The sequence below is a fragment of the Gopherus flavomarginatus genome, chromosome 1 (genome assembly GCF_025201925.1).
Source record: "Gopherus flavomarginatus isolate rGopFla2 chromosome 1, rGopFla2.mat.asm, whole genome shotgun sequence".
In the NCBI taxonomy this organism is placed as follows: Eukaryota; Metazoa; Chordata; order Testudines; family Testudinidae; genus Gopherus; species Gopherus flavomarginatus.
In genome coordinates this window covers 105,630,039-105,656,398 of record NC_066617.1, presented here as the reverse complement: position 1 = coordinate 105,656,398, position 26,360 = coordinate 105,630,039, and the positions used below count along the sequence as shown (strand labels likewise).

At 47.1% G+C, this 26,360-nt stretch overlaps 1 protein-coding gene across 5 annotated transcripts in view; it reads left to right on the top strand.

Moving 5' to 3' along the window:
• Positions 1-5,038: 5,038 nt before the first annotated feature.
• WASHC4 (WASH complex subunit 4) overlaps positions 5,039-26,360 on the top strand; it is a 275,049-nt gene continuing 253,727 nt past the window's right edge. For all 5 annotated transcript variants that reach the window (XR_007773385.1, XR_007773384.1, XM_050945521.1 and 2 more), the window contains exon 1: positions 5,039-5,043. The gene's annotated coding sequence lies outside the window, so the exon portion shown is untranslated. The remainder of the gene's footprint in view (positions 5,044-26,360) is intronic.

The following is a 26,360-nucleotide window of genomic DNA, read 5'->3' as shown; positions in this document are numbered from 1 at the left end:
AAGCCATACCTAGGCGGTGGGGTCGGAGCGAGAAGTCGCGGCATGGAGCACTGCAGATCCGAAGGCCGCATCCTCTCTTGACTGCTGGACCAGGGCGTAGTGGGAAGCAAAGGTGTGGACCGATGACCAGGTCGCTGCCCGACAGATTTCCTGGATGGGCACACGGGCGAGGAAAGCCAGCGACGACGCCTGCGCCCTGGTAGAATGCGCAGTCACACGGCCCGTAGGGACATGGGCCAAGTCATAGCAGGTCCTGATGCAGGACGTTACCCAAGAGGACAACCTCTGGGAGGAGATAGGAAGCCCTTTCATGCGGTCCGCTACTGCCACGAAAAGCTGGGGGGATTTGCGGAAGGGCTTGGTCCTCTCCACGTAGAACGCGAGAGCCCTACGGACATCAAGCGAGTGGAGCTGCTGCTCCCTGCCTGAGGAGTGAGGTTTCGGGAAAAAAACCGGGAGGAATATCTCTTGGTTGACGTGGAAGGCTGAGACCACCTTGGGGAGAAAAGCAGGGTGTGGTCTCAGCTGCACCTTGTCCTTGTGGAAGACCGTATATGGGGGGTCTACCACAAGAGCCCGGAGTTCCGACACCCGTCTAGCTGAGGTGATAGCTACTAGAAAGGCCGTCTTCCAAGAGAGGTAAAGCAGGGAGCAAGTAGCTAACGGCTCAAAGGGGGGCCCCATGAGCCGGGACAACACCAGGTTAAGATCCCAGGTTGGAGCAGGGGGACGGACTTTAGGGTATAAACGTTCCAGCCCCTTAAGGAATCTAGACACCGTCGGGTGAGAAAAAACAGAGCGACCATCCGCACCCGGGTGAAAGGTGGAGATAGCTGCTAGGTGGACTCGCAACGACGATATGGCCAGACCTTGCCCTTTGAGGGACCAAATGTAGTCTAAGATGTCGGCTACCGAAACTCCAATAGGGCGGAGATTTCTCTCCACGCACCAACAGGAGAAGCGCTTCCATTTGGCCAAATATGTCGCTCTTGTGGACGGCTTCCTGCTGCCCAAGAGCACCTCCCTCACCGGCGTGGAACAGCGCAGCTCAGAGCCAGTCAGCCACGCAGGAGCCACGCCGCTAGGTGCAGCGACTGCAGGTCCGGGTGACAGAGGGTCCCGTGCTCCTGGGTAATCAGGTCCGGATGAAGGGGCAGGGGAACTGGGTCGGCTATGGTCAGGTCCAGCAGCATGGAGTACCAGTGCTGTCTGGGCCATGCCGGGGCTACCATGATCACGTGAGCCCTGTCCCTGCGCACCTTCAGAAGGACCCTGTGGACCAGAGGGAATGGGGGAAACGCATAGTACAGGTGGGTCGACCACTGGATGAGGAAGGCATCCGCTATCGACCCGGGCTCCCTGCCCTGAAAGGAGCAGAACGCTTGGCACTTCCTGTTTCCCTTGGACGCGAAGAGGTCCACACGGGGATAACCCCACCTCCGGAAGATGGAGAGGGCGACGTCTGGGCGAAGGGACCACTCGTGGGACAGGAAGGATCTGCTCAATCGATCCGCCAGCGTGTTCCGTACTCCGGGGAGGAAGGAAGCCATGAGGTGAATGGAGTGGGCTACACAAAAGTCCCAGAGTCGTATCGCCTCGTGGCACAGGGAGGAGGATCTGGTGCCGCCCTGCTTGTTGATATAATACATGGTCGTCGTGTTGTCGGTGAACACCGCGACACAGCGACCCTGAAGCTGATGACAGAACGTTTGACAAGCAAGACGGACCGCTCTCAACTCCCGCATGTTGATGTGTAGCCCCACCTCCTCCTGGGACCACAGGCCCTGCGTCCTCAGGGTCCCTAGGTGGGCCCCCCAGCCGAGATCTGAGGCATCCGTTGTTAGGGACACCGAGGGCTGAGATGGGTGGAAGGGGAGACCCGCACATAACACTGCCTGGTCTAGCCACCAGCCGAGAGAATCTAAGACCCTCTGGGGGATTGTGATTAACATATCTTGTCGGCCTGTAATGACTGATGAGCCACAACTGGAGAGGCCTCATGCGGAGCCGAGCGTAATCGGTCACAAAAGTACAAGCCGCCATGTGGCCTAACAGGGTTAGACATGTCCTCACTGACGTTAAGGGGGCTGTCCGCAGCCGTTGCACGATCGCCGACAAGGCCTGGAACCGCTGCAATGGCAGCAAGGCCCTGCCTACAGTGGCGTCCAGGACGGCCCCGATAAATTCCACCCTTTGTGTGGGAACCAGGGTGGACTTGTCTGTGTTTACCAAGAGGCCCAGAGTGGCGAACATGTCGGTGATCACGCGGACATGGCTGCAGACTTGTTGTTCCGACGTGCCCCGAATCAACCAATCGTCCAGATACGGAAACACGTGGATACGACTGCGCCGAAGCTGCGCCACCACAACTGCCATGCATTTCGTAAACACCCTCGGGGCCGTGGACAGGCCAAATGGGAGGACTGCAAATTGATAATGAAGAGACCCCACAACGAAGCGAAGGAAACGTCTGTGACGTGGCCAGATGGCGATGTGAAAATACGCGTCCTGCATGTCGAGGGCGGCGTACCAGTCTCCCGGATCCAGGGATGGGATAATGGTCCCCAAGGATACCATGCGGAACTTCAACTTCACCAGGTACTTGTTGAGCTCTCGCAGGTCGAGGATAGGCCTGAGGCCCCCCTTGGCCTTGGGGATCAGGAAGTAGCGGGAATAAAACCCCTTGCCTTTCTCGTTCTCCGGCACCGCCTCTATAGCTCCTTTGCCGAGGAGCGTCTGCACCTCCTGCCGAAGGAATTGCTCGTGAGAGGGGTCCCTGAAGAGGGACGAGGAAGGGGGGCGGGGAGGAGGAAATGAAACAAACTGCAGGCGGTATCCCGACTGCACCGTGCGTAAGACCCAGCGGTCTGATGTTATTAGGGACCACGCTGGGAGGAAAAACGAAAGGCGGTTGGAAAACGGGGGGGAAGGATCCATTGGGGAAACTGTTACTGCGCCCTCGGGCGCACCTTCAAAATGAAGGCTTAGGTCCAGGCGGGGGCTTAGAGGAGCCTTGGTTCTGCCCCCCTTGGTTCCCCGAGTGCCTGCGCCTTCCGTTCCTGCCGCGGCGCCTGTTAAGGTCCTGCCGCTGGCGGAACTGGGAATACGGCCTGCGCTGTTGTTGTTGTTGCTGCGGCCGGAAGGGTCTGCGTTGCGTCACTGGTGTGTGCATCCCGAGTGACCGCATGATAACTCGGTTGTCTTTCAGACTCTTGAGTCTGGGGTCTGTCTTGTCCGAGAATAAGCCTTGGCCTTCGAAAGGAAGGTCCTGTATAGTGTGCTGGAGCTCCGGCGGAAGGCCAGAAACCTGCAGCCAGGAGAGGCGACGCATTGTTACCCCCGACGCGAGGGTACGGGCAGCCGAGTCCGCAGCGTCCAAAGAGGCTTGCAAGGACGTGCGTGCGACCTTCTTGCCTTCCTCCAAGATGGCCGTAAACTCTTGGCGAGCATCTTGTGGCAGCAGCTCCTTGAATTTATCTGCTGCCACCCAGGAGTTGAAGGCGTATCTGCTCAGCAGGGCCTGCTGGTTGGAGACCCTGAGCTGCAGCGCCCCAGCCGAGTACACCTTACGGCCGAGGAGGTCCATCCGCCTGGCCTCCCTGGATTTGGGGGCTGGAGCCTCCTGGCCGTGACGCTCTTTATCGTTTACCGATTGGACCACCAGGGAACACGGAGTCGGGTGCACGTGGAGGTACTCGTAGCCCTTAGAAGGAGCCATGTACTTCCTCTCGACGCCCTTCGCAGTGGGAGGAATGGAGGCCGGAGACTGCCAGATGGTGTTGGCGTTGGCCTGGATGGTTCGTACGAACGGCAGGGCGACTCTGGTGGGAGCGTCTGCCGAGAGGATGGTCACAATTGGATCCTCTATCTCCGAGACCTCCTCGGCTTGCAGACTCAGATTTTGAGCTACTCGCCTGAGGAGGTCCTGGTGCGCCCTGAGGTCCAGCGGGGGGGGGCTGTTGGAGGAGGTCCCAGCCACCGCTTCATCCGGGGAGGAGGATGAGGAGACCCCCGGCAAGAGAGTGTCTAACGGCGGGTCTCCTTCGGCCCTCGCCTCTACCTCAGGAGCCAAAGCGGAGTCTTGATGCTTGGACCCTTCCTCCCCATCCGGGGAGGGAGGGGGGCGAGACAACGAGGCTTCAGGTGCCCTGCGCTCTGCAGTCGCCGGCCTAGCAGGGAGCTGTTGGGGGCCCTGGGCCTGATGATATGCCCAGGGTGTCCAGAATCCCCATTGTTGCGGGCCTTGGTCCTGCTGTGGCGGATCGCTGAACAGCGCCGCCTGCCGGTCGGTGCCCAGCGCATACCCACTGTCCGTTAGCGAAGATACGGACGGCTGTCTAGAGGGCCATGGCGGGGCGGACCCTGGATGGTAAGGGTCTGCGCGGGCCGGCACGGACGATCTTCTCGGTGCCGGGGACCGGTGCCGGGAGTCATATCGGTGCCGGGACCGGGACCGGGTTCTGTCACGGTGCCGGGATCTGGACCGGTACCGGGTGCCGCTTCGGTGCCGGGACCGGGACCTGCCACCAGCTCGGTGCCGGGAGGTCGACCGGGACCGGGACCTGCCACCAGCTCGGTGCCGGGAGGTCGACCGGTGCGGCGAATGATGTCTGGATCGGCTCCTGGAATCGCGGTGCCGGTATCGGCAGCTGGAGACCGACCGCGATCGTCTTGATGTCGACCGGTGCCGCGAGTGCGACCGGTACCGCTGAGGGGAGCGGTGCCGGGACTGCGAGTGGCGGCGGGATCTGGAGCGACCGTGGCGTCGGGACCTGGATCGAGAACGTGAGTCCCGAGACGGTGCCGACATCATAGGCTTGCCTCTGGACACGACCCGCACCGGAGGTACCGGGGGTGGCAGCTGAGTGGGCTCAGTCATGGCTATGAGGTCCCGTGCCGAGGCGAAGGTCTCTGGTGTGGATGGCACCACTATCTCAACCCCAGATGTCATGGGGGAGCTTGGCGGCACCGGACTCGACGGACCCGCCGGGCCCGGAGTCGACGGTGCCGGCGGCGCCGCGGCCGATGTTGTGGCCGGGCGCTCCAGTCGGGTCTGCCTGGCCGGAGTAATAGACTTCGACGGCCTAGGCTCTGTCCCCGGTGCCGGAGAAGGTCGGTGCCGGGGAGTCTTCTCGGTGCCGGTGCGATCCGGTGCCGGCGCCGAGATCACGGCCTGCGAAGCCGCCGGGTCAAGTGCCGCCTCCATAAGGAGAGTCCGGAGCCTTTGATCCCTCTCCTTCTTTGTCCTTGGCTTAAAAGCCTTGCAGATGCGGCACTTGTCGGATCTGTGCGATTCCCCCAGGCACTTCAGGCACGCGTCGTGGGGATCGCTGGTAGGCATGGGCTTCTTGCAGGCCGCACACTGCTTGAAGCCCGGCGAACCAGGCATGAGCCCGGTGCCGGGTGCCGGGAAGGGCTAAGCCCCCGGTGAAGAACTATTTACAAACTACTTAACTACTATTATCTACACTTAACAATCTAATTAACAACTACAATAGTGCTAGAGATAACGATAGAGAACAAGGAGAGCTAGGGACGTGGAGGACAGCTATGCCGCGCTCCACAGTTCCAACGACCAACACGGCGGTAAGAAGGAACTGAGGAGCGGGTGGGCCGGCAGGGATATATATTGGGCGCCATGGCGGCGCCACTCCAGGGGGCGACCTGCCGGCCCACTGGAGTTGCTAGGGTAAAAAGTTTCCGACGAACGTGCACGCACGGCGCGCACACCTAACTGGAATGGATGTGAGCAATCACTCGAAGAAGAAGGTATTGATTGCAATCATCTCAACCACTAGAAAACACTTTCTGGGTTTTGGCCCTTGAAAGGACACAGATCAAGAAGCCAAAAAAGTGCCTTTGCTTAGCTTTTTAAAAACATCCTGGCTATCCTTTAACTGGCTGATAAAGAGCAATAAATGCCCTGTAAAATCTTCTCTATGCCGCACTGCTGAACTCTGAGTACGGATCTTTATTGTATGCGCTCTACAGTCATTCTGCATATGGAACTCCTACTGGCATCAACAGTAATTTTGTCCCAGAGGAAGGATGGTATTGTGGTTAAAGACACTGAACTCAGGAGATCTGCATTTGATTTCCACCTCTGTTACAAACCTCCTGTGGAATGCTGGGCACATCTCTTACTCCCTCTTTGCTTCAGCTCCCCATCTATATGTTGAGGAGAATAGTACTTCCTTTCCCCGCCTGCTTTGCCTGTCTTCTCATTTACATTGTCTGAGCCTGGGGCAAGGACTGTCTCCTAATAGGTGTATGTATAATGCCAAACACAAAGATTAGAGCATCTTGGCAATACCATAATTAAAATAGTAATGTACGTGGAAAGAATGCAGAGCCTGCAGTAGCAATCCATGCTCCAGACCAGAGAGCTGTCATGTGGATGAGACACATTGTTGCCTGGCATTTGTTGCTCTTGGTCATGAACTAGTGAAAGGGGTGAAAGAACTTGTTTCCCTAGAAGCAGTTAAATTATGCATCACTGAATGTTCCTCTTTTACTAAGGAAAGAGGCATCCTTCGGCTTCTGTTATTAAAAGGAGCAAGTTCTGATGGCAGTATTATGAACTGTTCAGGGGTGGGGCCAAAGCCTGGCCATGACCGATACATTCAAAGAAAAAACACAATATATAGATGCAATAGCCGAAGGTGATGCACTCAGAGATAACTTTAGTAAACTTGAAGTCCCAAAGGGGATTTATATAATTTTTAAAGGTAAGTTCAAAACTAAATTTCCATGCTGAATGCCACCTCACATTGCCTGGTTAGTGGGGCCTAGAATAAATTTTCATTTGAGTTGTGTAGTGCACCTTTTAAAGTTGCATTAACAGCAGAAGTATGGCATTGTAATTCTACAGCCGTTGTGTAGCACTAAACAAACATTTTTTAATACGGAACTTGCAAAATACCACAATTGTATTTCTCTGCAACCTCAGTCAGGAAGAGAAATAATTAAGGTGGTCTAGTTTATCTGTGTGCAAGATGTAACAATAAACTATACCCAAGCTCTAGCTGCTATACCAATTACTTTGTCCAATCTCTCTTGGCAGTCAAGAACAGCATGGATTACATTACAAAACAAAGCATCTATGTGTCCTGTCAGTATATGGGTCAAAGAAACCACTATTCAGCTCTCTAAGTGTCTATCAATTTCAACAACATCTGCAGTCATAAAGATGAATTGCCATATCACACAGAGTGAGAGGTAGGGAAATATTTGCACTGTATCAAGCTCAGATGAGACAATATGTACACAGAAAATAAACAGGCGCAGTTCAGTGTTACTTACAACCTAGAGGGTGATCTGTGTCTGACTGCTAGATCACTGGTCATGTCTTCATTTAACTTTAATGCAAGTCTGGTAAATTGGTTTAAGGACATAATTTGCTTTATATCCCCTGCATATTGAGGATTTGGATAGCAACTCAGAAAATAATCATCCTCTAGGGAAGACACAGCTTAATAGAGCAATCTAGGGTATAATGCTGAATTAAGAGCACATGACATCAATTTGAAACCCTTTGCAAGGATATGCACAAGAATAAAAATTTGGCTGCTTTTGGAGGGGCACTTTTCTGTGCCCCCCATAGCCAGAGGAGCTGGCTCTCCCCCATCCCTGGGCTGGAAGAGCTAAGGAGTGGTCCCCCCTTCCCCCTCCCTGGGTCCAGAAGACCTGTCATCTCTTGCCCCAGCCAGGGGCTGGAGGAGCTCAATCTCCCAGCCCTAGCCCTAGAGAAGTTCTGTACCACCACTGATTGGGGCGTGCCCCTGCTTGCCACCCCCCAAAATGCATGTCCCTGTCTCCATGGCTATGTGAATCCCTGATCAAAACTCCCCATAAAATGGGAATAGCCTCTCTTATAACCCATTGGCTAGAATGTGGACTGTCTTGCTCCCATGCAGTCTGCAGTGAGTGGGGGAAAAGCAGATTCTGCTCCCTGCACTTCCATGAAAATATTGCAGGATAGAGTAAACCAGGCTTTGCTGAAGCAGAGGGATGAGCATTTGTCCCTTTGTCTCTTCATTTCTGTTTCAGTGGAGGAACACTCTGTAAAACCCTTCTTGGCTAAACACCTTTATAGTCATACAGACTCCATGCACCTCCACTCATCGTTCTCTAAGGCAGTCAGTACTCCAGCCCATCAGCTGCTGCCCCATGTGGGGAGTGTTTTGATCACTGGCTCCACTTAGTCATCAATCCACTGGCCAGAGCCTTCCTCTGATCTTCCTGTCTTCATAGATGCTTCTGCACTGCCATAGAGTTGGGGATGTGGGGCACTGCACAGGAGGTGTGGAAACTATATAATGATTCTGCTCCATTCAGAGGCTTCTACACCCACTGAGGGGTACCAGGATATGAAATTATTTAAACATATAAATGCTGTAAAGTTCAAAAAAACATGCTTCCTTCTTCACATGAAGATGTGCATGCTCACTAGAGCTAGTCAAAAGCCCCCCCTCCTTCCCAATAAAAATGACTGAAAAAAATTCATTTCAATTTCGTTTTCAAAACCTCGAGATGTAGAAAAAAGGGAAAGTGAAACTAACTTTGCAATTTTACAGTAATTCCTCAACTTTTGAAAAAGTTACAACATGGCAAAGTTATAGTAATAATACTGGAATACTCTCAATAATACCCTTATATAGTGCTCATCGGCAGGAGGTCTCAACACACTTTATAAAGGAAGCCTGCTTCAGTTTCCCCATTTGTAAAATGGAGATAATGATCCTCAGAGAAGTGACATGACTTGCTCCCAACAAGCCAGGGCAGAGCTGAGAATAGAAGCCAGGTCTCCTGCGTGCCAGTCCAGTGCTCTGTTCATTAGTCACACTGCCTGTAACCTAGAAAACTGTGTGTGTGTGTGTGTGTGTGTAATCCCCCTTTTGACACTTGATAGTTTTCCAAAAGGTAGAGAAGTTATGAAATGTGAGAGCAGAGAATGGAAAAATGAAAAAAATTGTAATTATGGATATTTACAATATATAGAAGTTTCAATTTATTAGGTAAACATTAATAAGGATAAAAATCTGCATAAGGAATTTTACTGTCTCAGTTCATGTGCAGTAACTTACAAAAGTAAGGTTCTAAAAAGAAAATATGAAAAAAAATTGTATTAAATTCATTGGCCAAAAAAATGGTTTAAAAGGTAAACACTAAAAATCCAGAGAGTTTCAGGATTTCAGCTTTTGAAAATTAAAACAAGATTTTTTAAATGGGAAGAAAATTAAAATTAAAAAAAAAAAGCAGCACCCCAACAATATAGTGATTTGCTTGAGGAGAATAAATAATATGGAAATGTGTTTACTCAACAAGAGGCATCAAAATATTTTGACTTTGACATTTCAACAAAGATTTTGAAAATAAGTTCAGAAAAGGTCAGGAAAAATGTTAATGAATTTGTTCCTTCTGCCCCTTTTTTTTGGCCAAATAGAGCTCTGGGATAAAATTTTCAAAGACACCTTATTGACAATGAGATGCAGGATCCTAAATACCTAAATCACTACTGAAAACGAGACTTAAAACACTTCTGCAAATTTTACCCTGCTGAAATTTTTTTGAGTTAAAAAAAAAAAAGCACAATGTAAAGAGAAAATAATTTCAAGAAACATTTGTGAACATAGCTGAGTGAATAATTGACTTTTAAGTTTAGCGCATGAACTTAAAAATCTCTGTCCCTCGCCCTAAGTCAGCTGCACCCAAAAGTAAATGTTTTTGTTTTCCATGTGTAGTCATTTTAGAATGTTTCACACATACATACACACACCCCTACTAAGAGAAAAAAAAACCAGCTAAATTTAAAGAAAAGGTCAAAGTGTTTTGTTATGGCCAAAACATTACTTTTTTGAAATCCCACCCACCTTTTTAACACAGCCAAAACTGGTCGCTGAATTCACAAATACTTTTGGTGCCCCTGTCATAAACAGATAGCTAAGGGTTAATGTCTCTTTCACCTGAAGCACCTGACCAGAGGACCAATCAGGAAACCGGACTTTTTCAACTCTGGGTGGAAGGAAGTTTGTGTCTAAGTCTTTGTTTTCTGTCTGCCTGCTTTCTCTGAGCTTTGGAGAAGTAGTTTCTACTTTCTAGTCTTCTGTTTCTAAGTGTAAGGACAAAGAGATCAGATAGTAAGTTATATGGTTTCTTTTCTTTGGTATTTGCATAAATATAAGTGCTGGAGTGCTTTGATTTGTATTCTTTTTGAATAAGGCTGTTTATTCAATATTCTTTTAAGCAATTGACCCTGTATTTCATCACCTTAATACAGAGAGACCATTTGTATGTATTTTTCTTTCTTTTTATATAAAGCTTTCTTTTAAGACCTGTTGGAGTTTTTCTTTACTTCAGGGAAATTGAGTCTGTACTCACCAGGGAATTGGTGGGAGGAAGAAATCAGGGGAGATCTGTGTGTGTTGGATTTGTTAGCCTGATTTTGCATTCCCTCTGGGTGAAGAGGAAAGTGCTTTTTGTTTCCAGGACGGGGAACGGAGAAGGGGAGTCACTCTGGATTCACAGAGCTTGTGTCTGTGTATCTCTCCAGGAGCACCTGGAGGGGGGAAGGGAAAAAGGATTATTTCCCTTTGTTGTGAGACTCAAGGGATTTGGGTCTTGGGGTCCCCAGGGAAGGTTTTTCAGGGGGACCAGAGTGCCCCAAAACACTCTAATTTTTTGGGTGGTGGCAGCAAGTACCAGGTCCAAGTTGGTAACTAAGCTTGGAGGTTTTCATGCTAACCCCCATATTTTGGACGCTAAGGTCCAAATCTGGGACTAAGGTTATGATATGAGTAGCAGCGGTGGGATATAGACAGAATCCAGAAGCCAGTAGGAATATTATATTTTTCTCTTCTCTGCTAAGGGCTTTTTAGCAGAGAGAAACAGTTTGGTTTTAAAAGGGAACCAGAGAGAATTTTTTTTTCTGCTCTCTCTGGCAGTTTGTGGTTTGCATGTTAAGCAAGAAGCCATTAAGGAGCTGTTACAGGTCTTTTGTCATGCAATAGCACTCCCATTAGGAGTCATTACCAGCACTATATACATGCAAATAAAGTGGTTTTTCAGGTTTACTTAACATTGAAGATTAGCTAAAGGCACTGTTGCTAGGCAGACTTCAGGAGGCAACAGAGAACCTGCAGTTCAGAAGATAAACACCGGAGGGCACCCCAACACATGAAAACAGGAATCATGACTTCTAAGGCAAAAATTGAGGACCAAGAGCAATTCAAAGAAGCTGAACACAGGCGACAAATGGAGATGAAAGAAAGAGAAGAACAAATCAAAGAGGCAGCACACAAAAGAAAACTAGAAGAAGAAGAGGTGGCCTACCGAAGGAAACAAGCAGAAGAAGAGGCGGCCCACCGCCGAGACATGGAAAAACACCAAAAAGAAATGGAAAAACAACAAAAAGAAATGGAAAAAACAACAAAAAGAGAATGAAGATAAGGAAAAACAGAGAAAACATGAACTGGAGTTGGCAAAAGCTGGGCTGCATGTGCCAGCCAACCCTAACAACCCGGCGCCAATTATTGCTCCACAGCACAGGAAATTTCCCACCTACAAGGCAGGGGATGACACCGAGGCCTTCTTGGAAAATTTTGAAAGAGCCTGTCTTGGGTACAACATCCCCGAAGACCAGTACATGGTAGAATTGAGGTCACAGCTCAGTGGACCTTTAGCAGAGGTGGCAGCTGAAATGCCTAAGCAGCAAATGAATGACTATAAACTTTTTCAAACCAAGGCCAGATACAGAATGGGGATAACCCCAGATCATGCCCGTCGGCGCTTCAGAACCCAAAAGTGGAAACCAGATGTGTCATTTCCCAAACACGCCTACTACGTTGCAAAAAATTATGAGGCCTGGATATCAGGACACAATGTTAAAACCTTGGAAGAACTGCACCTCCTCATACAAATGGAGCAGTTCTTGGATGGTGTTCCTGAAGACATCACACGGTACATACAAGATGGAAAACCCAAAGATCTCGCTGAGGCGGGGGGAGATTGGAGCCAAATGGATGGAACTGGCAGAAAGCAAGAAAGCTACTGTCAAGGGGAACGATTACCCCAGGGGGCACACAGACCATAAACCCTACAACCGAGAACAGCCAAAGACCCCACATACAACCCAAGTAAAGCCACAGACGCCCTATTCGTCCACCTCACCAGTCTCCAGTAACTCACCTCGGCCCAGTGACCCATCAGATGAAAGATGCTTTAAGTGTAATAAACTGGGACATATCAAGGCCAACTGTCCCAAGAACACCATGCGAGTGCAATTCATTACACCACCATCACACCAAAGATCCCCAGGCCCAGATGCCTCTCAAATACCCTTGGAGCGAAGGGAAAATTTGAGAGTGGGCGGAAAGAAGGTTACTGCGTGGAGAGACACGGGGGCACAAGTGTCAGCTATCCACCAATCCTTCGTTGACCCCAAATTCATCAACCCAAAGGCCAAAGTTACAATTTACCCCTTCATGTCACAAGCTGTAGACTTGCCTACAGCTCAACTGCCTGTCCAGTACAAAGGCTGGTCAGGAATGTGGACTTTTGCAGTCTATGACAATTATCCTATCCCCATGCTACTGGGGGAAGACTTGGCCAACCAGGTGAGGCGGGCCAAGAGAGTGGGAATGGTTACACGTAGCCAAACCAGGCAAGCTTCCAGACCCTTTCCTGTTCCTGAGCCGTCCACAGAGGCCCCGTCTGTGTTACCAGAGACCCAGACAGAGGTAGTGGACCCGGATTCCATGCCTACCACTGAAACAGCCACAGCATCTCCAGTCCCAGGCCCGGAACTGGAACAGCAACCAGCACCAGCAAGTGCAACCACATCTTCAAACTCAACGCCAGAGGGCGCCAGCGAGCCAGAACTGGCAGAAGCAAAAGACAGCCATACCCAAAAGGCTCAGCCAGAGCCTGAAATAACCTCAGGTGCACCAGCGGAGAGCGGTTCACCAGCAACGGAAACAACCCCATCACCTACATCGCTTCCAGAGGGACCAAGCCCAAGTCCACAGTCTGAGGAAAAACTGGTGACCCCAGCCTCAAGGGAACAGTTCCAGACTGAGCAGGAAGCAGATGACAGCCTTCAGAAAGCTTGGGCGGCGGCACAAAGCACCCCACTGCCTCTCAGCTCTTCTAATCGATCCCGGTTTGTTATAGACCAAGGACTTTTATACAAGGAAATTCTTTCTGGTGGACACCGGGAAAAATGGCAGCCGCAAAAACAGTTGGTGGTTCCAACTAAGTACCGGGGGAAGCTCTTAAGCTTAGCCCATGATCATCCCAGTGGCCATGCTGGGGTGAACAGAACCAAAGACAGGTTGGGGAAGTCCTTCCACTGGGAGGGGATGGGCAAGGACGTTGCCAAGTATGTCCGGTCTTGTGAGGTATGCCAAAGAGTGGGAAAGCCTCAAGACCAGGTCAAGGCCCCTCTCCAGCCACTCCCCATAATTGAGGTCCCATTTCAGCGAGTAGCTGTGGATATTCTGGGCCCTTTCCCAAAAAAGACGCCCAGAGAAAAGCAGTACGTACTGACTTTAGTGGACTTTGCTACCCGATGGCCAGAAGCAGTCGCTCTAGGCAACACCAGGGCTAACACTGTGTGCCTGGCCCTAACAGACATCTTTGCCAGGGTAGGTTGGCCCTCTGACATCCTTACAGATTCAGGGTCTAATTTCCTGGCAGGGACCATGGAAAAACTGTGGGAAACTCATGGGGTGAATCACTTGGTTGCCACCCCGTACCACCATCAAACCAATGGCCTGGTGGAAAGGTTCAATGAAACTTTGGGGGCCATGATACGAAAATTCATCAACGAATTCTCCAATAATTGGGACCTAGTGTTGCAGCAGTTGCTGTTTGCCTACAGGGCTGTACCACATCCCAGTTTAGGGTTTTCACCATTTGAACTTGTGTATGGTCACGAGGTTAAGGGGCCATTACAGTTGGTGAAGCAGCAATGGGAGGAGTTTACGCCTTCTCCAGGAACTAACATTCTGGACTTTGTAAGCAACCTACAAAGCACCCTCCAACACTCTTTAGCCCTTGCTAGAGAGAACCTAAAGGATGCTCAGGAAGAGCAAAAGGCCTGGTATGACAGACATGCCAGAGAATGTTCTTTCAAGGTAGGAAACCAGGTTATGGTCTTGAAGGCGCAACAGGCCCATAAGATGGAAGCATCATGGGAAGGGCCATTCACGGTCCAAGAGCGCCTGGGAACTGTAAATTACCTCATAGCATTTCCCAATTCTTCACTAAAACCTAAAGTTTACCATGTTAATTCTCTCAAGCCTTTCTATTCCAGAGACTTACAGGTTTGTCAGTTTACAGTCCAGGGAGATGATGCTGAGTGGCCTGACGGTGTCTACTACGACGGGAAAAAAGACGGTGGCGTGGAAAAGGTGAACCTCTCAACCACCCTGGAACGTCTGCAGCGGCGACAAATCAAGGAGCTGTGCACTAGCTTCGCCCCATTGTTCTCAGCCACCCCAGGACGGACTGAACGGGCATACCACTCCATTGATACAGGTAATGCTCACCCAATCAGAACCCCACCCTACCGGGTGTCTCCTCATGCCCAAGCTGCTATAGAACGGGAGATCCAAAACATGCTACAGATGGGTATAATCCGCTCATCTACCAGTGCATGGGCATCTCCAGTGGTTCTGGTACCCAAACCAGATGGGGAAATACGCTTTTGCGTGGACTACCGTAAGCTAAATGCTGTAACTCGTCCGGACAACTATCCAATGCCACGCACCGATGAGCTATTGGAGAAGTTGGGACGTGCCCAGTTCATCTCTACAATAGACTTAACCAAGGGGTACTGGCAAGTACCGCTAGATGAACCTGCCAAGGAGAGGTCAGCATTCGTCACCCATGCGGGGGTGTATGAATTCAATGTCCTTCCTTTCGGCCTTCGAAATGCACCCGCCACCTTCCAGAGGCTGGTAGATGGTCTACTAGCTGGACTGGGAGAATTTGCAGTTGCCTACCTCGATGATGTGGCCATTTTTTCAGACTCCTGGCCCGAACACCTACTACACCTGGAAAAGGTCTTTGAGCGCATCAGGCAGGCCGGACTAACTGTTAAGGCCAAAAAGTGTCAAATAGGCCAAAACAGAGTGACTTACCTGGGGCACCAGGTGGGTCGAGGAACCATAAACCCCCTACAGGCCAAGGTGGATGCTATCCAAAAGTGGCCTGTCCCACGGTCCAAGAAGCAGGTCCAATCCTTCTTAGGCTTGGCCGGATACTACAGGCGATTTGTACCACACTACAGCCAAATCGCTGCCCCACTGACCGACCTGACCAAAAAGACCTAGCCAAATGCAGTTAAGTGGACTGATAAGTGTCAAAAGGCCTTTACCCAACTTAAGGCAACGCTCATGTCTGACCCTGTGCTCAGGGCCCCGGACTTTGACAAGCCATTCCTAGTAACCACGGATGCATCTGAGCGTGGTATAGGAGCAGTGCTCATGCAGGAAGCAACAGATCACAACTTCCATCCTGTCGTGTTTCTCAGCAAGAAACTGTCTGAGAGGGAAAGTCACTGGTCAGTCAGTGAAAAGGAATGCTATGCCATTGTGTACGCCCTGGAAAAGCTACGCCCATATGTTTGGGGACGGCGGTTCCAACTACAAACTGACCATGCTGCACTAAAGTGGCTTCATACTGCCAAGGGGAACAACAAGAAACTTCTTCGTTGGAGTTTAGCTCTCCAAGATTTTGATTTTGAAATTCAACACATCACAGGAGCTTCTAACAAAGTTGCTGATGCTCTCTCCCGTGAGAGTTTCCCAGAATTCAGTAGTTAAAAAGTGTTCTTAAAATGTAAAAGTCTGTTAGTTATATACTTAGTAGTATATGTAAAGGTGCATGTGTTGTAGTAATCTGTTTATTTTCAAGTTCTAGAAGGAAATCGCCGCCAGTGAGCTTCCCCACTGTCTGCAATTTGGGGGGCGTGTCATAAACAGATAGCTAAGGGTTAATGTCTCTTTCACCTGAAGCACCTGACCAGAGGACCAATCAGGAAACCGGACTTTTTCAACTCTGGGTGGAAGGAAGTTTGTGTCTAAGTCTTTGTTTTCTGTCTGCCTGCTTTCTCTGAGCTTTGGAGAAGTAGTTTCTACTTTCTAGTCTTCTGTTTCTAAGTGTAAGGACAAAGAGATCAGATAGTAAGTTATATGGTTTCTTTTCTTTGGTATTTGCATAAATATAAGTGCTGGAGTGCTTTGATTTGTATTCTTTTTGAATAAGGCTGTTTATTCAATATTCTTTTAAGCAATTGCTGGAGTGCTTTGATTTGTATTCTTTTTGAATAAGGCTGTTTATTCAATATTCTTTTAAGCAATTGACCCTGTATTTCGTCACCTTAATACAGAGAGACCATTTGTATGTATTTTTCTTTCTTTTTATATAAAGCTTTCTTTTAAGACCTGTTGGAGTTTTTCTTTACTTCAGGGAAATTGAGTCTGTACTCACCAGGGAATTGGTGGGAGGAAGAAATCAGGGGAGATCTGTGTGTGTTGGATTTGTTAGCCTGATTTTGCATTCCCTCTGGGTGAAGAGGAAAGTGCTTTTTGTTTCCAGGACGGGGAACGGAGAAGGGGAGTCACTCTGGATTCACAGAGCTTGTGTCTGTGTATCTCTCCAGGAGCACCAGGAGGGGGGAAAGGGAAAAAGGATTATTTCCCTTTGTTGTGAGACTCAAGGGATTTGGGTCTTGGGGTCCCCAGGGAAGGTTTTTCAGGGGGACCAGAGTGCCCCATAACACTCTAATTTTTTGGGTGGTGGCAGCAAGTACCAGGTCCAAGTTGGTAACTAAGCTTGGAGGTTTTCATGCTAACCCCCATATTTTGGACACTAAGGTCCAAATCTGGGACTAAGGTTATGATAGCCCCCAAAGTGCATTTTGGGGCAAATTTACTATTCACTACAAATATTCACCCAGCTTTATTCATGGATGCCTTACCTCTGACCAGCTCAAATAAAACCATCTACGTCACTTGGATCTGAGCTATCCACTAGACTATACCAAACAGCACTATATCTGGTTTTTCCAAACTAACATTGTACTGTGGGAATTCAGGGGTGTTTAACTAGTAAAAGGGCTCCCATGTTACTATTAGATAATTGTATTAGTGTAGCACCCAGAAGCCTAAATCCACATCAGTGCCCTCTTGTGCTACATCCTATAAAAACAAATGAAGGAGAAGGCTGGCCCTTTACAGCTGGGAGAATTTCACTCACACATTATCCAAATACTCCATTGTAGTTCAAGGCTTAAACTTGTATGTTTTTTTCTTCTATTCTATTTACCTTGTTCCATCAGTGCAGTCAGTTTAATTTTTGCTATTTTTCCTAAATAATGAGGGCAGACATGCAGGGAAGAAAAAAAAAAAGTCAAGTCAGAAAAAGCATAGTGCAGTCACATAGTGATGTGCTCTGTTTACAAATAGGATTTTTTGGGTGTTTTTTCAGGTATTGTAACCATGCATGATTAAGACATTTGCCTTTAGTCAGATGGAAATATATAACAGCTCAGCCATCATGCATTAAATATAGAAAGTACATTATACATGACTATAAATGTGTTATTAGAGTATATGCAGTAAGATTTTATGTGCAAATTGTATCACTTCCACAGCAGATGCTTCTAACTCCCCATTGTAATTTTATTTTTCTTAAGGAAAATTCCCCAATTATTTTTTTTAAATTAAAGTTAGCAGCCTATGGGTTAGAAACAGGAGCAAGAGGAAAATTAAACTAGAATAGTAAGTGGGATGTGGGAGAACCTTCAAACTCTGAGAAAAATTAGACTGTGAAAGTCTCCCATAGGAAGTGTTGGAAGCTTCATCACTAGATGGTTTAAAACAAGACTAGAGAAAACATTTCAGGACACAGTGAAGTGTATTGACCTTTAGAACATGTTGTAGGTCACCCGATGAGTCTTTTCCAGCCATATTGGAAATGTATAAGTGCTATTAATTGGAATATGAGCATTTTGAGACTGAAGAGTAGATAGTGTGTCTAGTGCAGGGGTGGGCAAACTACAGCCCTTAGGACCAATCTGCCTGGCCCCTGAGCTCCTGGCCTGGGAGGCTAGTCCCTGGCCCCTCTCCTGCTGTCCCTCCTCCCCCGCTGCCTCAGCTTGCTCTGCCACCAGCACAATGCTCTGGGCAGTGGGGCTGTGAGCTCCTGGGGCAGTGCAGCTGCACAGCCCAGCCTGACCCAGTCTCTGTGCTGTGTGGTGGCGGTGGCGTGGCTGGCTCCAGCCAAGTGGTGCGCCTGTAGTGCCGCCAGCCACTGGTGCTCCAGGCAGCGTGGTAAAGGGGGCTAGGAGCAGGAGGATTTGGATAGAGGGCAGGGAAGTTCGGGGGGTGGGGTGGTCGGGGGGAAACAGGGGTTAAATGGGGCCAAGGGTCCTGGGGGGAGCAGTCAGGAAGGGGGTGGTTGGATGGGACAGGAGTCCTGGGGGCGGGGGGCGCCCATCAGGAATGAGAGGAGGGGTTGGATGGGGCTGTGAGAGTCCGAGGGCAGTTGGGGACAGGGAGCAGGTGTGTGTGGATGAGGCAGGGGTCCCAGAGGGAGCAGATAGGAGGTGGGGGCCAGGCCACAACCCCCTCCCCTAACCAGTCCTCCATACAATTTATGAAACCCAATGCAGCCCTCAGGTCAAGAAGTTTGTCCGCCCTTGATCTAGTGGTTAGTGCAGGGGCCTAGGAGTCACAACATCAGGGTGCTCCCCCATACTTCTTCAGTCTGTGGGTTTGGAAAGCTGGCCATTTTGTGCAAGTGGTGCAATATCTTCATCTGTATATTAAATATGAATTACTTTGTTTACATAAAAGCAGCAAAGAGTCCCATGGCACCTTACAGACTAAGAGACATATAGGAGCATGAGCTTTCATGGGTGAATACCCACTTCGTCGGCTGCATGTAGTGGAAATTTCCAGAGGCAGGTATAAATATGCAAGCAAGAATCAGGCTAGAGATAATGAGGTTAGTTCAATCAGGGAGGCAAGCATCCTAGCCAACTACAAAAGCAGTTTCTCCTCCCTTGGTGTTCACATCTCAACTGCTAGAAGAGGGCCTTATCCTCCCTGATCGAACTAACCTCGTTATCTCTAGCCTGATTCTTGCTTGCATATTTATACCTGCCTCTGGAAATTTCCACTACATGCATCCGACAAAGTGGGTATTCACCCATGAAAGCTCATGCTCCTATATGTCTGTTAGTCTATAAGGTGCCACGGGACTCTCTGCTGCTTTTACAGATCCAGACTAACAGGGCTACCCCTCTGATACTTTGTTTACATAAATCCCCATGAAATCCTTCAATTCCCTTTCTCTGTTGGAGCATGTAGGCACCAATAGACAAGGTGAAGGGGAGTGCCTCGACATCATAGCTGGCTTTCCCTTAGAATGCACCAGAGGACGGGGCTCCACTGGCACTGAGGCGAGAACGGTGCCTGTCAAAACTCATCATTGCCCACTAGAGAGAGATTCCTCTTCATTCCACCTACCCCCCCACTCTCCTTCAAGTTTCTCCCCCTTCCTGTCTTTGGCTCCCCTCACTTGGATTTCCCCCAGCCCCTGGTCTGGTGCTCCCCTACATTACCCACTGTCCACCTTCACATTTCTGGTCCATATAAGCTTCTCCCTGCCTCCAGCTTTCCCTTCACTTAGGGGGTGTTCCCCAGTGTGGCCTCATCCACAGGGATGGAAGACCTGGCCTATAGCGTTCTACTTAGCATCACTCTAGCCCTCTCTCTATACTTGTGGCAGGTAGAGAGCTATGCTCTATTATTAGAGTCTTCTAGCTCAGGGGGTTGCGATGAGTACAGTCACCATAGCTAAAGAAGACTGTCTAGAGTGCCCCTTCCTTAGGTCTGCAGCTGCTCAGTTGCTGAGTAGACCATGTCTTCAACTGATGAACATATTAGGTATCCATCCTACAGATTTATTGTATGGCCTTGGGCAAGTCAGTGGTTTGAGCATTGGCTTGCTAAACCCTGGGCTGTGAGTTCAATCCTTGAGGGCGCCATTTAGGGATCTGGGGCAAAAGTCTGCCTGGGGATTGGTCCTTCTTTGAGCAGGGACTAGATGACTTCCTGAGGTCCCTTCCAACCCTAATATTTTATGATTCTAAGTCACTTGGGCCAATGTTTTTAGACATGGTCACTAATTTTGTGTGGCCAACTTAAGAAACCTTAGCCCAGAGTCTCAAAATGAACTTAGGCACATATCCTCCATTGGAATGACTAAATGACTTCTGAGGATGTGGGCTCCTGGGCCTGATTTTTCACAATTGTCAATGGACCAAGTGAAGTCAGTAGGAGCTGTGGGTCCTCTGCATCTCTAGACAAAAGAGTAAATAAAAAAACATCAATAGTCAGACCCTTGTGCATCTAACCAAAAGGCACCCACTAGGTATTATTGACATTTCTTCCTTACCACCCAATTAGCACTCAGAATGACACCACAATTCTGAAGTTCTCTTACTCTCCTCTCAGGTTAATGGTGATTTCCAGTCAGTGGGGAAGGATAACTTGCCTTCTAGCAGAACATTCCACTAGAACAGTTCAACCACGTGTGTACTCCCTCTTCAAAATAAAAAAGAATGTAGATAACCACAAGTATAGTGATGATAGTGCAGAATATTAAAAAAAACAAACCCACACCCCGTAACAACTGAAGATACCAGTTGAAAAGAACATCGTTACAGCTAAATAGCCTACCCACATGGTTTGGATACATCAGGGACAGTGTAGCAACATGTTATGAAGCCTGTTCCATATTTCCAAAAGCTGCTTCACAGATGGGAAGCATTTTAAAAGCAGGTAACTTCATATTACCAAATAACTGTATTAGGTGTAGCACAGCAAGAGTGGCTCACTGTTGTATTAGCAGCCCCAATACCGCAGTCTTTATACTCAGACAAACTATTGAATTCAGAGCAATTTTGACTAAGGAGTCAAGGCCACACGTTTCTCATCTTTTCCATGAAAGGAATCAAAATATGGTCAAGCTGGTATGGAGAAGACTGGCCCTGTGGCATGCTCTCCCTTCTCCACCCCAAATGCAGGGGGACTGGATTAGAAGGGACATCTAGAAGTCATGATTCTATGGAAGCCCCTCTCCAGGTATCTAGATCTGCAGGTGAGGAAGGCATGGGGAGCTTATAACTCTGCCTAATTCTTCTTCCCCAAAATCCACAGGGTAAACTGGGCCATATACTGAGACTAGAGTTTGAAGTACGCCCCCTCCCGCCCACATTACCATAGATCTCCAGCTTCTGGGGAACAGAGTGGGAGAAGGGTAGAAAGGATCCAAGCTGTCCAGGGGCAGCAGGAAGCAGCATAGAGACAAAAAAAGACAGTGAACTCTCTGGATTACATAAGACATACATTTAAAGGCAAGATCCCTAGCCCCATCCACAGGGCTGCAAGCCCTGCCCTCCCAATAGAAGAATTTAAGGGAAATTTGAGGGAGTTTCTTCTCCCTCATGTGGGGCATCACTGCATAGATAAGAATGGGCCCTGAGTAAGGACTACAGGATTTGGTCCATACTGAAGAACTGCATTTTGATTGTGAAACTATATTTGAGAGCCTCAGACTGTCATAGCCTAGTTTTCACAGGTGCCCTAATGTCAATGGGCACTGCCCCACACCTCTGAAAGTCAGGTAATCAGAGATTAGCTTAATAACTACAGTTCTGCAGTACTGCATGTAAGATGCGTTTAGACTGACTGAATTATTGTTCGCACTGATCTCAATTAATAATGGCCAATGATTAGCTGAATCATCATTTGTATAATTTGTACAAAATACATACATGTTGCTGGGTTTACAGGTGCCAGAAATGCTCTGATCTGCTTCTCTTACCATTACTGTTCAGAAGACGATGCATTATCCCAAAAGGTATAGTAATTGATATGAGCACTTTGAGTTTAGATTGTGGATCTATTAAATATGTAATGGTCTCCTAGTTCAAAAGGTTTTTAAAATATTTATTAAGATGTGTAAATATTTAAATGCAGTTTTAATACCAAAACTGCAAGCATACATTTAAACACCTTTGACTACATCTAATAAGACACTATGCTTGAAGATATGGAGAGGCCTGGGAGCAGTGGAGCTCCTTCACATGAGGGAGGAGACAGTACAGGAAAGCCCAAGTAGTGGTAGAGCACAACTCCATAGGAGCTCTCTGTCCATAGCTGTGCATGGAGAGGCAAGGTCACTGGAGTCAGGAACAGATTCCAGTGACCTCATACTAGAAACATAATAGGTATAAATGCCCCTGCCTTGATTCTATAGTAGTGGCTGTGGAGCTGGTCAGTTGCCTAAGGTGGAGAATTCCATTTCTCCTCCTTAGTGCCAAGCCTGTTTATTCCAAGCTTTGTGCAGGGCCCAGGATTTAGTCTATACTAGCAGTCTGACATAGTAATAGCTCAGTTTAATCCTTTCATCCCCACCCTTGTTCTATACCCTCATGCACAAGCAGACATGATATTGTAAGTGTGCAGAGTTTAATGCTACACAGAATGTTATGCTTGTAATGTCTTTTAAGGAGACTTCGTAAAAGACAAGCGAATCAGCATTCTAGAGCAGCACTCAGACAAAGGCCATTTGGCAATGAAACCTGAAAGGAAAGACCTCCATTATCTTGATTACTGCAGAAGTGTTTCCAGATTCTTTACATTGCCTTGCTTCAGTTCTATAAGAGGGATGTAGATTTCATGTGCATGGCATTATTTGTACTACAGTAGCACCCAGAGGCTACAATGAGCTGTGAGGGCACAAAATAAGTGAAAATCCCAGCTCTAGAGAGTTTACAATTTAAATTGACAAAGCAGAGGGTGAAAGGGGAAACAAAGGCACAGAGAAGTGAAGTGACTTGCTCATGGTCACACAGCAGTTCAGTGCAAGGCTGGCAAGAGATCAGAGACATCGTGTTTTCCAGTCCAGTGTCCTACCCACTATACCACCTTGCCTAATGATTGGTGTAAATAAGGAACTAAAATTCTACCCTTGGGTCATCTAGAGTAACTCCATTGACTTAAGTGGAGATAAAGTGGGCACATGAAAACAGTTGATTCTTCTTCTTTTAAAGACATTCCAGGTTTCAGAGTTACTCCTCATATTGCATATAGGTAATATCAGTAACATCTTTAGAACAGAATTAATTTTGCATGTGGGTCCCCTGTACTCCAAATTTATACGAGTGGAAATTGGCTCAATCTTTGTACAATTGCTGTGTAATGTCCTCTTCTACTGTGATCACTTGGATCCTACAATAGATCCTATAAGAAAGCTGGTTGCCTCAACAAAAGGTGAAACCGAATGTGTTTTGGATGTTTCAAGGTGAAACTTTTAAAAAAAAAATGGAATACTGTAGTAAATGACATAGCAGCTTAAACTATACAGCAGACATAAAAATTCCAGGTGCAACTTGGTCATACAACTTACCTAGTAGATAATATTTTAGGATCAAAATTACACCACACAAATGCCTTATAAATCTCAGAAAAGGATTTTTTTTTTAGAGTTGTAAATTACAACTTAAAACTCTAACCATTATAGCTAAGAGCACAGGATGGCAAGCATACAGCTGGATTCTGAGAAAAAGGTGAACTATGGTCAAGAGCTGTTGCTTGATAAATCTTAGAAGTACATGCATGGAATATGCATAGGGGCCATCACCCAAAGAAGAAAAAGTAGGTTATCCAGAATTCATTAGTCCACCTTCATACAGCATAACCTGAGAATTATGAATTGACCAGTCAACCACACCCCTCAGCTGGAACTGGAAACATGCAATCAGGCAGCAGCAGAGACAAAAAAGCAAATACAGTACAGTACTATGTGTTAAACATAAATTACTAAAAAATAAAGGGAAATTTTAAAAAAATGTGACAAGGTAAGGAACCTGTTTCTGTGCTTGTTTCATTTAAATTAAGATGGTTAAAAGCAGCATTTTTCTTCTGCATAGTAAAGTTTCAAAGCTGTATTAAGTCCCATGTTCAGTGGTAAACTTTTGAAAGAACCGTAACGTTTTTGTTCAGAGGTATGAACAACCTCCATTCCCGAAGTGCTCATAATTCGGAGGTTCTACTGTATTTCTCAATTATCAAAGAAACTGCAATACTTTTTATTGATTTTTTAAAAAAAAAAATCAACTCATCTAAAAAAAATAATCAAAGCACTCAATCAGTAATGATCACTCTTTTGATTGAAGCCAATAGATACGCTCCTGTCATATATATAAAGGGAAGGGTAACCACCTTTGTGTATACTGTACTATAAAATCCCTTCTGGCCGGAGGCACAAAATCCTTTTACCTGTAAAGGGTTAAGAAGCTCAGGCATCTGACCAAAAGGACCAATAAGGGGACAAGATATTTTCAAATCTGGGGAGGGGGAAAAGGCTGTGTTTTTGTCTGTTTGTTCTGTGTGCTTGCCGGAGATAGATCAAGAAAGCAAGCTATCCAACTCCATTAGTAAGTACAAGCGAAGAAATGCATTAGATTACTTTTATTTTGGCTTGTGATTTTCCTTGTCTAGAGGGAGGTTTATCCCTGGATTTGTAACTTTAAGGTTTTGCCTAGAGGGGAGATCCCCTATGTTCTTGAGTCTTTTGCTATTCTGTAAAGTACTTACCATCCTGATTTTACAGAAGTAATTCTTTTACCTTTTCTTTAATTAAAATTCTTAAGAACCTGATTGATTTTTCATCATTAAGATCCAAGCGTTTGGGTCTGTGTTCAGCTGTACCAAGTTGTGAGGATATTATTCTCAAGCCTGCTCAAGAAAAGGGGTGTAGGGACTTGGGCGGATATTTGGGGAAGGTAGGGCTCCAAGTGGCCCTCCCCAAAAGTTTGTTTAAATCATTTGGTGATGGTGGCAGCGTTACCTAATCCAAGGTACAAGGAAGGATTTGTGCCTTGCGGAGTTTTTAACCTAAGCTGGTAGAAATAAACTTAGGGGGTCCCCACATCTGTACCCCAGAGTTCGAAGTGGCGAGGGAACCCTGACAGCGCCTTCACACTTCACTTAGTAACCAGCTAGATTTCCTTTAGCTGTTTTATATGCAGTTGAGGTTTTCAGCAATAATTTGCATAAAAATGTCCTAGTGGCATTCCTTCCATATGCAACTTAATACTAAATTATTCAAAAAGGACAGTAAAGGCCAAGACCAGAGGGACAGTTATCTCTAGTAGCCTTGTCAAATAGTAAATAAAATAATCCTCAGGCTCTATTCAGGGCTCCCTCTTGTCTGGAATTTTTTAAAAGTGTGTGTAATTTGAACAGAGAGTGGTTCCTGATAGCTATAGTTCAAATCACAGATCTCTCATACCCTTACAATTTGATATGCCTGTTTCCCAGGGATATGTATTTCCTAACTTTAGTACACAGAGCAGATGTGCTTCTTTAGGATAAAAATCTTGGAATATAAACACACACGCTTACCTAGATACCTATTAATGAGCACTGCTAAGAGTATACCTATCCATTACAAGTAACAAGACATTTAACAGGTAATGAATAGACTATGAATATTGGAGGTACTTCTGAAAGTTTGCTGAGAGACTAAAAATATTTTAATACATTGGATTTAAAAACCCCCCATCTCTACTGTCCAATATTTACATTGTGGCACATGTAAGCTCTCTGGGGCAGGGACCAATTTTTTGTTGTGTGTGCGTACAGTCCCCAGCACAGTGGGGTCCTGATACATGACTAGGTGTCTACAGGCACTACCAGAATACAAATAATGATGATGACAAAGAAGAAGAAGTGGGAAAATAGCCTAATGAATGAAAGGAAGTCAGATTGCCTCCCAAGTACACCCTCATTTGGAATATCTAATACCTCCAGATTATTTAAACAATTTTCAATTGTATTAAAGACACATGACAGTTTGCATGTTTTGGCTCAAGCAGTTAGGATACGTATACAAAATAGACAAGTACAGACTGAAAAGATGTTGCAATAGATAAAAATTGTTTCAGATCCCAGATCAACAACAGAATGTGTGGTGCAGCACACAGATATTTATATTTTAATTTTTCAAGACAAAGATTGGAAAGTCAGTTACTACCTTACATATCTACCAAGAATGTCATTCAAGATCTCATTTCACTAGCAAAAACATTAAATAAAAAAATTTCCCAAGCAAAATATTTTTCTGAACTCTCTGGATCACTGTAGGTTCTTGGTGCCATTAACACTTGCAGAGGATATCCCCCACCCCACAAAACCACCACTGAAAACACATTAACACAGATTTGGGAAAGTTAAATAAAGGAGGAACTAATTTTGAAGTACAAGACCAAATTCACA